At 37.1% G+C, this 18,770-nt stretch overlaps 1 pseudogene; it reads left to right on the forward strand.

Annotated features, from left to right (window-relative positions):
• Positions 1–18,770, forward strand: part of LOC125120759 (elongation factor 1-alpha-like) — a 36,758-nt pseudogene that overhangs the window by 1,372 nt on the left and 16,616 nt on the right.

Below are 18,770 nucleotides of genomic sequence, written 5' to 3' on the forward strand. Positions count from 1 at the left end.
TGTACTGTTAGGTTTAAAAAAAACAAGGTGCTGAACAGTCATATATACATAGATATATATGTATTGATTATTTTTTAAAGAAAATAAATGTGCATTGATCATTTTTGTAAAGAGAATAAGAAATTGGAAGAGTATAGTGGGAAGATACACCTTTGGTGAGGGGGACTGAGGGTCTGTGGCATGAGGTAGACTTATTTTTGTTTTATAATCTTTTCGTGTGCTTATAATACATTTTTTCCAATTGAAAATAAATGCAAAGTTAAGTGCAGAATTCAGACAGAGATAGTGAGAAACTGATAAGGTCTCTCAAAATTCATTTGGAGATCAAATGTTTCAAATATACATATTTATTAATCATATTTACACTGTCTCAAAAGTGGGGTGTTATTATTTACATTTAAGGAAAAGGAGCTGAGTCTGAGAATTAACTAACCTGCACAAGTGCACACAGCTAGTGAATAACAAAGCCAGGATTTGAATCTAAGATCATTTGATTTCCAGGCTCTTACTTTTCACTCTATAGCATTTTCCTTTCAAAATCCAAAATGGACTAATGAAATTATTCACTAATATTATAAAACTGAGGTAATGTCTTAACAACAGAGGACCTCAATTTTAGCTTTATTTAATTATGAGGAAATCTACTTGCTTCAAAGATTTGGTATAAATATAAATTCTGTCATAGAAAAATGTTTCTCTTTAAAAGTACTAGTAAAATTATAATTAATTACTTTCTAATAAAAATGTAACATAAATTGACCAAAAAATGTGGGAAATAAGTGGAATGATAGAAAAAGTATTTTTATATATTTTTTCCAAAAGAAAAAGGAAATTAACTTACCAAGTAAAGAAATAATTTCCCTGAAAACCCCAATTATTATGCTTTACTTTTCATAAGGACAAGTCACAAAACCAAAGAGTCACAGAAAGACCCAACCAGTGATGTGCTGCAGATACTGATACTGTTTCACAAGAGCCACTCACTAAATTTTTAGGAACTTTGTTTACCGATCATTAAACCAGCTGTTAATTAAAAATTAATCACATATATTAAAGTAAATAAATTAAAATAAAGCCAATATACTAATTCAATACTCATTATTTTCCACTTAATTAAACATTACCTATACTCTTGAGGCTACTTATATCTATATGGTGGAAATACATGTAATGGTGTATTTACATGTCTGCCTCTACTACTATGATTCTCTTCCCAATTCCATGTTTAATGACATCACATTAGTAGTTGGAAATCAGCCTCTAGTGGGAGTATTTACAGTACAGAATCAGCAAATGCTAAAATTGGGGCTTTTTTTCTTCCATAAAGTCAATTTTTAGACAATTATGAGTACATCACTAGACTCAACCCTCATTATTGGCATAAATGTATATAAAGTTTGCTATTTATAGCCTTTTAGGGGGAAAAAAAACCTTATGACTTTTGCAGTAAAACATGACTCTTAAAACATCTAGTGATGAAAATTGGCCAGTCATTCTCATGGTGGATCCAAAAAACTATTTCCAACTATCATTTATCAAATGTGCCCATCTCAGTTCTTTAAAAAAGAAAATAAATCAAAAAGGAGAAAGCAAGAGGCAAAATATTTTCTTCTCTCAGAAATAAAAATCTCTAGAAATTTGGTTCTAGATTTATAATCTCTTCTTTAGAAATTGTGTATGGAGTCCATAAAATGGAGATTCTGTAAATGGATTTATTATCTGTGCTCTCCACATTTGTAGACCTAAAAAAAAAAAAAAGGAAATGTTTCTTTACCCATAATAAAGGTTTTTTTTTCATATTTTATGGAAAACAATGATAGATAAAAACACCAATGATTAAAATGATCATGAACCCCAAGACACCTTAATAATGGAAATCAATCCAAATGGAACTATGTGTGAATCTGTAAAGACAGCCATCTATAAGATGCTGTAATACATTGCTATCATATCTGCAAGGGATTTTGGAAGAAGATTTCTAATAGTCTATTGGTTAAAGATTTTGAATCTTAAAATTTTAAACTGTCTTGGCCTTTGGCACACACAAAGAAGAAAGTTTCCAGTTAAAGTATTTGATTGCTCTCTGAGGACAATAATATGTACTGAGAGGCGTAGTTAGAAGACACTGGATTAAGCTGGTAATATCTTAGGATAACTCCCTAATCATTCAGCCAAGTTTCTAGAAGTTGTTCTGCTGACTAGGGCTCACTGATCTCCTTATTAAACAGAATTCTAATGTCTTTATTTATAAGATGACCTAAAGGGAGCAAAGCTGAAGCTTCTTAATTGGAAAAAGCACTTGTTCATGATTACTGGGCATGCCAGCTTAAACACAATTAAATTTGTACTATGTATGCAAGCCCAGCCCCAACCATGCAGGCAGCCTAGGTAGCCACCCACTTTGTGCGATAGCAAGAAACCCAAAAGAATCATTTAAAGTTTTTTTTACATACTTCAGCCTACTATTTTTAAAATTCTCACTGTTTAAATTACTTCATTGAATGAACAATTGTCTCCAGAGGAAAGTTTTGAGAACCAAAGCAAAACTTTAAATGTGTATTTAAATAAAGGAAAAAAAAAAGGAGATAAGGATTCACCTTAAGAATCTGGAATAAGGAGTTCCCGTTGTGGCACAGTTGTTAACGAATCCGACTAGGAACCATGAGGTTGCGGGTATGGTCCCTGCCCTTGCTCAGTGGTTTAACGATCCGGTGTTGCCGTGGGCTGTGGTGTAGGTTGCAGATGCGGCTCGGATCCCGCGTTGCTGTGGCTCTGGCGTAGGCCAGCGGCTACAGCTCCGATTAGACCCCTAGCCTGGGAACCTCCATATGCCGCGGAAGCAGCCCAAAGAAATAGCAAAAAGACCAAAAAAAAAAAAAAATCTGGAATAAAAGGAGAAAAGGGTAAATACAAAAGAAATAACAAGAAAATATACATAGAAAAGGAAAAAAAAAATAATAGAAAAAAAAAAAGTTTGGAGAGACACCATCACCAAAGTATAAAGGCTAATGATAAACTGGAAAAATATTTGGAACTCATGTCATGATGGGCTAATTGACAAACAGCAAAGTGCACATTTTCTCGAAGATCTTGGATCATTTATTTTCACTATCATCACTCTGAGTTCTTTTTCAGGTAGATTGCTTATCTCCACTTCACTTATTCTTCTGGGCTTTGTCTTAGTCCTTTATCTGGAACATATTCTTCTATTGTATCATTCTGTCTGTGTTTGTGGTCTCCTTTCCACGGGCTTTTACTGTCTGCCCCCTGGTGGGTGAAATTGATCCAGGGGCTTGCACAGGCTTCCTGGTGGGAGGGACTGGTGCCTGCCCATTGGTGAGAGGAGCAGGGTCCAGGGTCTTATCCCTCTGGTGAGCAGGGCCATGTCCAAGCCAAATTTAGAGATAGCTCTGAGCTCAGTACAACTTTAAGCAGCCTGTCTGATGGTGGGTGGGGCTCTGTTGCCATCCTGTTTGTTTTTTGTCCTAGGGTTTCCCAGCACTAGAGCCTATAGGCTGTTGGATGGGGCCAGGTCTAGCTTCCAAAATGGTGTCCTCCAGGGGAGCTCACACCCATGATTACTCCCTGGAGCCACAACCCTCAGTGTCCTGCCCACCCCTTCCATGAGCTACAGCCAACCCTTGCCTCCCTAGGGGACCCTCAAAGACCCACAGGTATGTCTGGCCCAGATTCCTGTGAAGTCACTGCATTGCTCTGGGACCCAGTGTATGTGAAACCTTGTATGTGCCTTCCAGGCATGGAGGCTCCATTTCCCCCAGTCCCATGGAGCTCTTGCATTAGGTCCCGCTGGTCTTCAAAACCAGTGCTCTAGGGGTTCTTCCTCCCAATGCCAGAGCTCTAGGCTGGGGAGCCTGACAGGGCTTTAGAACTCTCACTCCTGTGGGAGAACCTCTGTGATAGTTATTTGCCAGTTTGTGTGTTGCCCACCCAGCAGGTTATGAGACTTGCTTATGTTATGAATGGGATCCCCTACAGTCTTGTTTTGGCTTCTCCTTTGTCTTTGGGTGTAGAGAATCTTTTTTGGCAGTTTCTAGTCTTTTTTTGCTGATGGTTTTTCAGCAGTAAGTTGTGAGCTTGGTGTTTGCCTTAGAGGAGGTGAGCTTGAGTCCTTCTACTCCACCATCTTGTCTCCTTCCAACAAAGTGCAAATGAAAACAAAAGGTTGAGTTACCATTTCACATCTTTTACACTGACAAAATTTAAAAACCTGATAGCAAGTTCTGGTTTGATGTGAGATAATATGAAATTTTATATACTACAATTTAACTTGTACAAACACAATGGAAAGCAATGCAGTGATCCTTTAAAGTCAAAGATGCCCTTCCCAGAAACTCAACAATTCTGTGGAACAATTCAGGTTCCACAGCATATTTGGGGGATATGTGCTCAGGGGTACTTGTTCAGGAATAATCCTTGCTTAAATGATTAGAAGAACAACAGATTTGATATCACTTATATCTGGAATCTAATACATGGCAAAAATGAACCTTTCCACAGAAAAGAAAATCATGGACTTGGAGAATAGACTCATGGTTGCCAAAGGGGAGGAGGAGGGAGTGGGGTGGATTGGGAGCTTGGGGTTAATAGATGCAAACTATTGCCTTTGGAATGGATTAGCAATGAGATCCTGCTGTGTAGCACTGGGAAGTATGTCTAGTCACTTATGATGGAGCATGAAAATGTGAGAAAATAGAATATGTACATGTATGTGTAACTGGGTCACCATGCTGTACAGGAGAAAAAAAATGTATTGGGGAAATAACAACTAAAAAAATTAAATTAAAATAAAATGAAATAAAATACATGGGCATAGAAAAACATAAATAAAACATTTTTAAAAAGAACAACAGATTTGGAAATAAATGTCTATTAATTTGAGAATGGACAAAAATAAAGTGTTAGACTTTTACAGTGACTCCTGCATAGCAGTTAATGGATTCACTAAAGCTAACAATATGAATATTTATTGATGTAAATAAATCTCAAAGACATAATTTTGAGCAAAGAAAGATAAATATGAAATGACATTTACAATAGGATTGTTATTCCATAAAAACATGCAAGTAATACATTATATGTTTAATATGATTAAATATTAAAGGCACAAAATCATGAACGGAAAGGATACAGTACTTTATGATAGTGATTACTTGTGAGGAAGCAAGGACAGGAATGAGTTTGTAAAAGAGTATATAGAAACTTCTACTAAAAATATAACATTATTTTTAAAGTTAATATGGCCAGTTGATAGATTTAACTAAATCTAATAATAGCTACAGGAAATTTGTTTCCTTTTTCTCTAGACATTTTGTAAGTTTTAAATGTCATAATAAAAAATTAACAAGATAAAAATGCACTCTTTAGAGCTTCTTCTAAAATCTTCTTAATCAAAATCTCTCCTCACTACTTTTAAAAAATTGAATTTTACATGATTTTTTCATTAATTTCTATATATGGTTGAATTCATATTTTTAAAACAAAATGTTTGATATAACAGATTCTACTGTTGTCCTTAAAATCCTCAAAATAAATATATTTAATGATTTTATTTATAGAGATCAGGAGCACACTTGAAAACACACATATACATACAGTCTCACATTTATGTAAACAAAAATAGATATATGAAAACACACACACAAACACACATATGTACATACACATGTACATATTTATACACATGTTCATTCACACATATATACATACTTCTCATTTCCCAGTAGTATGGTATTACTATACTTGATTTTAATAAGATTGAATAATTATCATGCTTTTGTTTTTTACTTGGTGTATATATATGAGTTTCTTCATATTTATGCTGTAGAATTATGTTTTGATGCATACCTCTGACATTACTGGATCATCTGCTCACAGTTATAACACCACTGGCGTCTTTCACAATTCTACATTTGTTTGTGTAATTCATATTTCACCTGAAATCTCTTGGATCTGAAAAAGTTTTGGAGGTCATCTGAGCTGCTGCTTTTCTTATAAGTGCTTTGTCTTCAAATAATTCAGTTTATTTCTTTTTAGCCATTTCTATACTCTATAGTTACTACTCAATTTTAGCATTAACATACAGTTCTTTTTTTTTTGTCTTTTGTCGTTTTTTTTGTTGTTGTTGCTATTTCTTGGGCCGCTCCCGTGGCATATGGAGGTTCCCAGGCTAGGGGTTGAATTGGAGCTGTAGCCACCGGCCTACGCCAGAGCCACAGCAACGCGGGATCCCAGCTGCGTCTGCAACCTATACCACAGCTCACGGCAACGCCGGATCGTTAACCCACTGAGCAAGGGCAGGGACTGAACCCGCAACCTCATGGTTCCTAGTCGGATTCGTTAACCACTGCGCCACGACGGGAACTCCAACATACAGTTCTTTTTAAGGGTGGAAGTAAATAAACTACCCACAGTGATTTATGATCTTAGAAATTTGCATATGCTGCATTGGAAATCAGTTTTAATAACAGTATGCATGATACTATTCCATTTATGGTTCATATAAAATATGGCAATAGTTCAATTTCTGTATGTAAACACAGTTTGAAATTTAGCAAAGAATTAAAGTATTGGGAAATGAGCTTTACTCCTTTTGTAAAATAGCCATCTAATAAGATCCATTTGTTGAGCTGATATTGTTTCTGGTGATTAAGTTAAGTTTTAGTGTTGCCTGAAGTGTTTCTCTTGTGGCGAATGATTGAGAAAATAATTATAATGGGCTATGTCTTTGACAGAGTCTCTAAACACTGAGATGGCAGTGCATGATTTAATTTATGTTTAGATTGTAGAAATCGTTGCTGCTTAAGAAGGGAACAAGTGTATTGATCTTTGAAAGTGAAATAAAGCAAGATGAAAGGAATAATTAAATCTGGCAGTATTGGTGTTCCTATCAATAGTACTGCAATTATACAAATTGCATCTTTCCTCACCTTGCTCCTCCTTACTCTTCTCTTTAGGTTTAAATTCAAGACACCTGAGCAAATGTTGTGAAAAGGATTGTGGGTTTTTTTTGCCTTGTTAAAGGAGTTTGTTTTCAATAGAGGAGGGCTCTACACTGGTCCCTGAATCTGTCTCATTATTATTTTCCCTTTTTGGAATGGAAATGTGTACAGTGTTCAAACCTATATCAGTCTTTGAGCATAGATTCTCTTTTGCCCTAAAGCCCTATGAGTAATCTAGCTGCCTGGGAAAGTAAACAATGAACTCAGGCCTGGAGGATACAATTTAATGCCAAGGCAGTCACTGAGGTATTTATTTTAGGGTAGGGGGAAACAACTGGGGCTATGATCCTTCAAGATGAAAATAAGACGTCCTTATGGATTCAAGCCACACCTTGTTTGGGATGAAAAGCTCAGCATCTCTTTTCAGCAATTCTTATCTATTGGATTTCACCTAAAATGTCTAGAAGTGACTTAGAATATATAAGAAGTTCTAAGAGCTAAATACTTTCTTTTCCAGGATTCCTTTTGATAGGAAAAAAATGACTAAATTTAGAGGGGATCACTGTCCTTCCTAGAGCCTGTGAGGACCTCTCTTGCAAGGCTGTATATGGTATACCTCCAGGCTCTAGCTCTGAGCATCACTCACTCAATTATATTTGCTGACATGCTGTGTTTTCATTTTCCTTTTGCATACTCATCTGGGTAATCCAGTTGGATGTCAGTCTGCTCCAGCATATAGGTCAATACACCAAGTTGTGATACTTGTACGATGATGTTATTCACAACAGCCATGCAGCCTTCCATTTTGCCTAAATCTTGTATCTGGATGGCATTTTCCATCTCTTCACACTTCTCTTGCATCTAGTGATATCTTCACTAGTCTTCCCCGTAAATGAGTGTTTATCAAAATGAGTGTATTTCATAACATATAATCCCTTAACAAATCCCATGAAAGATGTGAAGCATTTCTAACACATCTTAGAAAAGCCAGACTGAGAAATAACTGCATAGTCTAGCCCTGCACTGTCAAATGTAGTAGCCACTCACCACATACAGCTGTTGAGCTATTAAAATGCAGCTAGTCCAAATTGAGATGTGTTGCAATTTGAAAATAAATACTGTATTTCAAGTACTTAATGTGGGAGGAAAGAAAATGTAAAAAAATCAATAATAATTTTGTATCAGTCATGTGCTTAAATGATATCATCTTGGATATATTGAATTAAGAATATACATGGTTAAAATTAATTTTACCTCTTTAATTTTAATATGCCATCTGTAAAATTAAAAAATGCATATGTGGTTCATGCTGTATTTCACATGGATGGCACTGCTGTAGCCCCTCTTAGAGATCTACAACTTATAAGTACATGACAAAGTTTCTGAGAGATCTTGCAATGAGGAATTGTTTAACTTTAAAACTGGCCAGTAGATACATGAAAAAGATATTTAATATCTCTAATCACTAGGGACATTCAAATCAAACCAGAAGGAGATATCATCTCACACCTGTTAAAATGGCTGTTATCAGAAAGACAAGAGATAAGAACTGTTAAGTTCTTATGAAAAAAGAACCCTCTGTGCATTGTTGGTAGGAATGTAAATTGGTACAGCCATTGTGGAAAAACACGTGAAAGTTTCTCAAAAAATTAAAAATAAAACTATCATTTGATTCAGCAGTCCTACTTCTAGGTATATATCTAAGGAAATGAAGTCACAGTCTTAAAGAAATATCTGGAGTTCCCGTCGTGGCGCAGTGGTTAACGAATCCGACTAGGAACCATGAGGTTGCGGGTTCGGTCCCTGCCCTTGCTCAGTGGGTTAACGATCCAGCGTTGCCATGAGCTGTGGTGTAGGTTGCAGACGCGGCTCGGATCCCGAGTTGCTGTGGCTCTGGCGTAGGCCAGTGGCTACAGCTCCGATTTAACCCCTAGCCTGGGAACCTCCATATGCCGCTGGAGCGGCCCAAGAAATAGCAACAACAACAACAACAAAAAAGACAAAAGACAAAAAAAAGGAAAGAAATATCTGTACCCCTCATGTTCATTGCAGCATTATTCACATTAGCCAACACATGGAAACAACCTAAGTGTCCACTAACAAGTGAATGGATAAAGAAAATGTGATGTGTGAAATATTCTTCACCAAAAAAAAAAAAAAAGAGTCCTACCTTTTGCATCAACATGGATGGAGTGCTAAATGAAATGTCAAGAGAAAAACAAATACTGTATGATCTCACTTATATGTGGAATCTAAAAAAAGCCAAAGTCATAAAAGCAGAGGGTAGATTGGTAGTTGCCAAGGGCAGGGGTTGGGAGTGGAGGTGGAAATGGGAAAGTGCTGGTCAAAGGGTACAAAATTCCAGTTATAAGATGAATGAGTTCTGGTGACCTAATTTAAAGCATGGTAATGAGAGTGTTTTGTATACTTGAAAGTTGCTAAGAGAATAGATCTTAAATGTTCTCAACATACACATACACCCAAAAGTCATTATGCCAGGTGCTGGATTGTTAACTAACCTTTTGGTGATCATTTCACAATATATACATGTATCAAATCATCATGTTGTACACCTTAAACTTATATAATGTTTATATGTCCATTAAATCTCAAGCTGGAATAAAACCTTATATTTTCCCATATTGACTATGGAATCCATTTTCACAGAGGAACCATTTTTTAAATTTAATTTTATTAAAGTATAGTCAATTTACAATGTTGTAGACAGAAGAACGGTTTTTAATCACCAAAAATAAGCAGTTTTCAAAACCCATTTTGGAAAATACTTTGTGTGGTGCAGAGTGTGATAAACTCTGATCTTCTTTTTCTATGCAGCATTCTTCCTGATTTACAGTAAGACACAGAGGGTATGGTTAGATAAGATAAATGTCTGTCTGTTTAGTCCAGATATCACAAATATGCCTAGTATCCCTGATGTTAATATAAATTAATTACTTGAATTTCTAGTGATTATTTTTGTCAATAAAGCCAAATGAGATTCAAATTCATAAATTCGCAAATGGTTGTTCTTGGCCACGAACATTAACCTTCATTCCAGATTTGGCAATGTTAAACGCATACATAAACATAATGATTTGATGGCATTAGAGAATGGATTTTCTATTATCTTCATAATCATGCACATGAACTTGAAACTTGGTTTGTAGCCATCCTGAATCATAGGAGAGAAAGTGATCAAATCATAGCAAAGAACACTAAAGTGAGAACAAAAATGAGCCTATGGTCCTATTATGCTTATCTAAATAAGCTGATATCTGCAGCATATCATACAAATATTTCAAGTAATAATAATGAAATAATAGCTAATTCTGGAACATTTTTATATGACTGCACATCCCTGAGTACTTTATTGGCCTCATCTTACTTAATCCTCACAATAACTTAAAGATATAATCCCTCCACTTTATGTACAAGGTAACTAAAATTTAGAAAGGTAAAGTAACTACCTCAGAGCTCCATAGACAATAATGTATGAAGTCCTGAACCCAGAGCCTACATTATTAACCACTATGACACACTTTAAGTGGTTGGTATATGCATGTGTAAACCTCCTTCCAAGTCAAATTCCCAGGGATTGAAAGGGGTCAAGTGGGGAATAGTTCTTCCAATTTATTTTTTTCCTTAAATGTGTGCAAGATTGCCACCAATCTCTCTATATACAGTCAGTTAGGAGAGGATATATCCCTTAGACACTGCTGGAGCTTCTCCCAATAATATTAAATAAACCTTATCTTGACAGTTTGCATTTTCCCCAGATAAAGTCCCTACAAATTAGAAGAGATACAAGTTTTGACTTCAAAACTTGCATTACTGTGACCATGTCTGTATTCTTTCACTTCACTTCTTTGACAAATGCTGCTCCCTTGACTTAGAATGCCATCTCATCTTTTTTTTTTGTCCCTTTATTCAAACTTATTCCTCAAATCCCATCCCAGATGTCACTACCTCCAAGGATCCTTATGTGAATCATCCTCTATCCTACACTAGCTTAGATGAACCATGGTCATTACCATGGGCATACTTAACCTGATATGTTTTGCTCTATTACAAAACTTATCATACTTTTCTGAAACGTAATATTAAGAAAGTCTCAAAGTGATCATTTGCATCTAAGCTCTCTTTCAGTGTTCAGGCAGTGCTTTGTCTTATGACTTGGTGGAATAAGAGCTCATTTCTCTGTCACACAGTAGAACAGTTGCACTTACAGTGTCTTTGGGAGATTTGGATGTGCATGGATCAAGTCTCCCTCAAAAGAGAACCTCAGGGAAATTCTGCAGGTTTGGGAAATGAAGCCACAAATATTTGGGATAGTTGTAAGACTATTTTATAGAGCCAACTTTTACTCTTGAAACTAAAAATCTGACCATGGATTAACTGGTGACATATGATTTTAGCAATTTGTTGTAACCTGGGTTTTATCTAATACACTAACTCATGAAGTTAGACATACACTTAATTACTCTATCATCAGGTGGAAATTGTACATAAAAGTTCTGGATTAAGTAAGTCCTGAAAGAACATTTTTTCATGAACATGGAACTTTCACTCCAGTACAGCTAATCTTGCAGCATAGCCAAACTTCCTTCAACCTCTACCTACAAGTAAGTTCCTAGACTCATTGACTAAGAAGGAAAACATTTGAGCCTCATTTATAGATGGTGTCACAGGTTAGGTCCTCAGAAACAAATACTTAGATGGAGTTTGAAATACAGAACATTTATCAGGCATCAACACCTTAGAAAGTAAGGGAGGAAAAAAGCAAATTCAGCAAAGGAAGAAGTAAAATGGTGATAAAGAACCAAAACACTTGATTAGCCCCATGAGGAACTCTACAACATAGTCAACAGCATTGTCCTGCGTTAGACAAAGATGGCCAGGCTTTTATATTTCCATTTCAGTCAATCAGTGGGTATGTGCTTCCCTGGGAGAGTTATTTCCTTGGGGAAGGTGACTTTTGCAACTGAAGCAAGCCCTCAATGAGCCAGCATCTGGAGCCTGTCTGATGATGGATGAGGCAGCTAGTCTTTCCTTCAAGGCATAAAATATCCCTCCTGGTAAGGCTGAACTTTAAACAACAGTATATCTGATTGTTAACTTTTCCTTGAAGGAAATATGACCTATGTGAAGGCTCTTTGTTCTGGGATAACAAAATTGCAAGATAGGTATCAAGGAGGTTTGATGAAACATAGATAGACCTTTTAGAATGGGCTCAAAATGGAAGAATTTTGGTTTCAATGCAAATGTTCATCAAAAGTCTTCCTTGATGGGGAAGGCTTTCAATAACCAAGTGCATAAGATGACTTGCTTTATGAAGGTTGGACAGCATATTTCCACAGTCACTCTACCCCTGCTCAATAAGCTGGAAACAAAGTGGCCTTGTTGAAGGAATACAGGAGTTCAATATTGTGGACCCAAGGCTGGCCTGTTTACTTGCAGTGAGGAATGAGCACTATGTTAGCAGCAAGAACCAATGTTGGGTGACTAAGTTTTCCTCATCCCAGTGTGGAGTAATATCTCAGGGAAACCAGCCATCCAGTTGCAATCCAGTTATACTGGATTCTAACCATCATGGAAAGGATGTCAGTTGGATACTGGTGATGGTTTTGCTTTCCCTGCTTACCATGCTCATATCAGCATCACAATCTGAGGAATCACAAAATACTTTATTAAACATTGCAGTGCACAATAAAAATGCTCCTAACTAAGAAATATTCACTTTACAGGAAAAGAGGCAATAGCAATGGACTTAGGGCTGCATTCTCTAAAAGCAGTTGGACATGTAAAATGGTGACATAGCCTATTAAAGATTCAGGCACTATAGTGACAGAAAATTCTCTTAACTATAACTCAATATATATAAATCTATTTCTTCCATCAACAGAATGTATGGATCTTGGAACCAGAGTTTAAAAGTTGGAGAGCCTTCTGTTAATATTAGACCTAGTGATCTAATGTTCCACTTGAAAAAATTTTGCTTCCCTTGCCCTGTAATTTTGGTTTAGAATTTTCAATCCCCAATGAAGGAATATTTTCATCAGCCCATGGACCTCTTATCTTGGCTACGTATGCATAGGTTTGCCATGTGTACATGGTCAAGATGTATAGGTGTGCTGCTGCAAAAATGGGGAAGAGGGGAGAATGGACAGGACCTATAGAATTATGTGTAATTCTTTTCCCAGTGGTAAAATTTAATGCAAATCTCTTTAGGATTACCACAAAGCGCTCAGATCTTTCAATGAACCCTAACTGAGAGTGATTTGCTGATGGCAAATGCCACACAGAATTATTAATAAAAGGAGGAAATCACAATGCATTATTGCCTCTACATCACCTTCAGAGATGACAACTATGGCTCTCACTAATATTACTTTGTTTTTTGTTCCATGTTCCATATAATTATAAATTTGAACTTATTTTCTTCTTTCCTATCCCTCTCCTCACTCTCTTGTATAGATATATTGGTTAGTGGTGAACATTTCAGTCTATTCCATACATTATAGCTACACTTGTGACAGAACTAGGGGAGAATGAACATCACCCAGAGACCTTGGTTTGTTGCTGGCACCAAAAATTGTGAATTTTACCCCTCTTGGGAATAGGGGAAGAGTGTGAATGGCTGTCTAAGATTTTTGCATCATGTTAATGAAAGCACTTTTTAAAGTTTAAGTGTTTCTACTGTAACAGATCTACATGTTCTAGAAACCTCATGTCCTAATTTTTTTTAACAAATAATTGCAGGGCTTATCAGAAAAAAAAAATAGATTGGGGCAAATGCTCAAAACCTATGCAATTTTGTAACCAGAACAATAGCAAGGAAAACAACTATTCTAGGCCAGTTTTTTTTTTTTTGAGATGTTATAATTCCTAATAAATACTACAGAATATCTTAGACTATTTTTGAGTGGGTTGTATATAAAAAAGCATTGAGGCTGCTGATCTATGGAGACAAGGACAAATGCACAAAGACTGGGCGGAATCACACAATGAGCTCTTGTTGAACAGACCACATGCCCAAATAAACAGGAGGGAGAGTATGAATGGGCACCATGAATAGTCCTGTGCTACTCCACAGCTTGCTGTGTTAAGCTGTGTAAGCAGTCACTAGTTGTCAGCTGATTACACAAAACATTTGTACTCTGAGAAAAATCATAAATGGACCAATGCAACTTCTGTGTTATGTTGACATCATTCTCTTATCAAAAATCCTATAAGCTCATTTCTTTCTAGATACCCCAGATCAGTCTGTGTAAGTAAGGAAAGAACACATATTGGGAATTCCCATTGCGGCTCAGTGGTAATGAACCTGACTAGTATCCATGAGGATGTGGGTTCAATCCCTGGCCTTGCTCAGTGGGTTAAGGATCTTGTGTTGGCATGAGTTGTGGTGTAGGTTGCAGATGTGTCTTGGATCCCGTGTTGCTGTGGCTGTTGTGCAGACCAGCAGCTGCAGCCCTTATTTGACCCCTAGCCTAGAAACCTCCATATACCATGAGCATGGCCCTAAAAATACACACACACACACACACACACACACACACACACACACACACACAGCACATGTTGATTTTAGGGTAACCAAAATCAGGCACTCTAGTGGGTATCTGTCACTGTGGTTGTTCTGTATGCCAGTACCATTCTTAAATGGAGAATTCCACTAGAGAAGCTGAACATGTCTGATATTCACTTTGCTGGCTTCTCTTCTATCTAGGCCCTGGCACATAATCTAGGCTTACTGGTTAACAGACCTTTAGGTCCCACAGGACCTTTAAAACTAAGACTAATGATGTAAACAAAAAAGCAGAGACTGGGAGGACCTCTTTCAGGAGAGGATGACAGCAATGGTAGCACTATCAGGTCACCTAGGGCAAGCACAGGGGTGGGTTAAAAGTGACAGCCTCTAGGGCCCGGTCCCAAATGTGTTTCTGGGGAAAACTTCAGAGTCTGGTGCTTGTGCCTGCAGCACAGATGCCCTTGCTGCTCCTATAGTGGTATCATTCTGGATGCTGTTGCTGGCTTGTGTTGACTTGAATTTGATTCTCTTTCTTTCTGGGTGATTCTTTGAGTTACTTCATGTCCTTTAATGAAATTCTTTCCCTGCTTAACTCAGCATAGATTCTGTAGCTTGCAGCTGAGAGCCCTGTCTATCACAGGCAACTAGACTGTGAACAATTTGAGAGGAAGAACTGCTCTTATCACTGAATCCAAAGTGCATAATCTTGGCCCTGGAAGGCAGAAAGTGCTCAGTAAGTGCTTCTTATGTGAATAAGTGGAGAGAGAGTGTGTGATCGTGAGAAACAGATTTGTCCTGAAAGCAATAACATCCAAGTAATTAAAATAACCAATATATTAAAACTAGAATAGCATTAAGACACTAATATGATCTTAATTATAAGTGAACACTTTTTATAATATTTCTACATAATTCCTTGCTACAGTATACAGGGATTATTGCCATTTTATCTTGCTTAACAATTTCATGTTAGATTTGTATCAAGAAAAGAAAACTTGGTATCTGTTTGGTTTGTTGTTTTGTTTTGTTCTGTTTGTCCTGCCTGGTGCTAATATGTTTGTCATAGTTACCTTCTCTATGCTCTCAGCTCCGCAGCATTCCCTGATACCAACCTTGGCAACTTTTACTAAGTATTCGGCTGTAACCCCCATCAACTAAAGAACAGTGACTCACTCTGAATTATATAGTGTTCTTTGCAAATTTAGCCAGAATCTAAAATCCTTAATACTTAATTCTGATATTTTCAGAAAAGTAAAACAACTTTAAAAAAAGGAATTCATGATCATAACAGAAGAAGAATGAAGTAAAGAAATTATTTATAGGTTATTGAGACTTGATGTTTACATGCAAGATTGACTTGTCTTTTAAGTTTAATGACTGACCGACAGCTCTAATAACCCTTCCTCAGTATTCTAACCAGAAGAGTTTGGACAAGCTTTAAAAAGCCAGCTTTTCCAGTCTCTAGACCAGAAAATGTCAAGGTAAGAAGACAAAGTTAGAAAAGACTATGAATGGAGTCAGGCTACAAGGATATATGCTGACCTGCTCTTTTGTGCTAGCCAATAGCAAGTGCCCAATGTCCCTTGATTAGCTCTTTGTTTCACAAAAAGGAAGTTGTTGTAGTGGTTACTATTTTAATCTTGACAACAGACAAAAGAGAGAATCATATATATTAGCAACACACTTTTCTCCAAGCTTTAACATTTTCCCTCAAAACTGGCAAAGTGATGTAAGGGAGGAGATACATGTATAAATACAATGTACTCGTTTTGAATTTGGATTAAAAAAAAATCAATAGGCATCACTTTGTTCCTACCAGCCTTGGCTGAAAGGTGCTTTAGTTAAGCAATTTCCCAGGGCTTGTTCTACATATAAATGCCTTAGATTGCTATCCATCTATGAAGAATAGAGAAATGAAAGAAGGAAAAGGCCTACTGTCTCCTCACATGGCTGACAGTCAATTTTCTATTGTACTTTTCTTTTCATTTTAAAATGGTCTTATTGAGCCAGTTTTCAATGCATTAACTTGGAAGACCTATTACATTTGAACAGGTTCCATGCTGGCAAATGGCATTTTGGAGTCACCAAGGATCCCTTGATGCTTTACCATCAGCTGACTAAATTAGTCTCTATTTCTGTGGTTTTACACTTGGAATGACAGATGCATCACCTCATCCTCTCGACCTCCAGGAGTTGTCACAGACTGAGAAATAGCCTAGGGTTCACATTAGGAGTGAAGAGGGCCTCAGGGTGTACCTAAGCAGATATTATACTGTGAGGGTCTTCCCTGGACTTTTCGAGATTCCTAAGATGTAAAGGAATCTTGAGGAGGTAAATTGCTTTGAAAGTCTTCTGAGAGATCCAAGATTACTTGGGGAAAATGTTTTCATCCTGTGTGCCAAGTAGTAGGCTAAACACCAAGGAACACTTAAAAGAAGCTCAGCTTCACTCTCTGAGTGGCAGACAAAATAACACACAGAGAATTTTAGAGAACAAACTAGTCTGGTTGGAGCAGGAAAGGACTGCCTTATTCTACTAGAACCTGCCATTGTTCCATCCAAGTCCCCTAGAATCCCTTTTACCCATCATTCTGTGCATCCAAACCCCAGCTTCTATGTGCTTTGCTTTTGCAACTGTCTGCAAAAGTTTGGCCTTGGACCACTGGAGCAGCTGGTGCAGAAAATCAGAAAATCCCTGTGCTATACAGTATGACTTCATTGCCTATCCATTGCAAATGTAATAGTTTGCATCTACAAACCCAAGCTACCCATTCATCCTTCTCCCTCCCCCCTCCCCCTTGGCAACCTCAAGTCTATTCTCTATGTCCATGAGTCTGCTTCTGTTCTGTAGATAAGTTCATTTGTACCATATTTTAGATTCCACATATAAGTGATAGCATAATGGTATTTATCTTTCTCATTCTGACTTACTTCACTTAATATGAGAATCTCTAGCTGCATCCATACTGCTGAAAATAGCATTATCACTTGTTTAGGAATCCTTGTCACATGGATTACATCTGAAAAATCTGACCTAGTACACTGTACAGAGGAATCAGGACTTGCTTCTGCCTGAAGGGGAGAGATTGTTTGGAATGAAGAGGGAGAAGCACTCTCTCCTTAATAAGGCAGGAAGAACAATGTGAGAAGAGGACCAAGCTGGAGTTGGCAATTGGCAGGGTGGGTTGGAGTGCAATGGGGAAAATATTATGGCCGGATTCAAAAGATATATAAGGGAAAAGGAGACATGTTCCTTCTCTTCAATTCATCTTTCACTTCCTACAAGAGTAAACTTTATAAAAACAAAATTTCCCTTCCTAATATTCATGGTTTAATTTTTTTTCTCCCCATATAACCTGGGAGATAAAATTGTAAGTAGTCATCTCAGGCTTCAATATGTGCAAAATTAATTATATTAGGAGACCAAGAGGGAGGAATTTCTCCCTTGCCCTTCCTATAGTATGGACAAGAGATGTAAGGGATGTAAGATTGCCAAGGGATGTAAGCAAATTAAAATTCTCTAGATTTCTGTAATTCACATACCTGAGATAGAATGCTAAGAAGAAAATCAATCTGTTTTATTTATTTATTTTTTTTGGTCTTTTTTAGGGCCCCACCCATGGCATATGGAAATTCCCAGGCTAGGGTTTGAATCAGAGCTGTAGCTAAAGGCCTGTGCCACAGCCACAGCAATGTGGGATCCTAGTCATCTTGTGAACTACACAACAGCTAATGGCAAGCTGGATCCTTAACCTACTGAGTGAGACCAGGGATTGAACCTGCATCCTCATAGTTACCAGTCAGATTTGTTTCCACTGAGCCACAACAGGAACTCCCAAGAAAATCAATCTTAATTAAAAAAATTAAAACATACAAGTATTGTTTAATCCTTAGCACAAGATGCAAGGGTTTCCATAATCTGACCCTGTGCTGCATTTCAAATTTTCTCTTCTGCTATTTGCCTTCATGCATATAATTGTTTGGTCCTTAACTGAGCCTCTTGCCATTATTTGAACACAATATACTGTCCCATATTCTCCTGCTCTGCTCTGCTGCTCCTTGAGATATGCTTTCTACCTCTTCTCTGCAGGAAAAACTTCTGTTCATACTGCAAAACCCAGCTCAAAGTTTGCATTCTCTGTTACTCAGACTATCATTTTTGTGTCTGTGTTGATCATACTTAGAATACATCTTTGATATAGCACTTAGAAGATTACATTGAAATGCAGATAAGTCTGTGGGATCCATCTTTGTTTCTCCTCCATGGAAGTGACTGGCACA

The sequence above is a fragment of the Phacochoerus africanus genome, chromosome 2 (genome assembly GCF_016906955.1).
Source record: "Phacochoerus africanus isolate WHEZ1 chromosome 2, ROS_Pafr_v1, whole genome shotgun sequence".
Classification (NCBI taxonomy): Eukaryota; Metazoa; Chordata; class Mammalia; order Artiodactyla; family Suidae; genus Phacochoerus; species Phacochoerus africanus.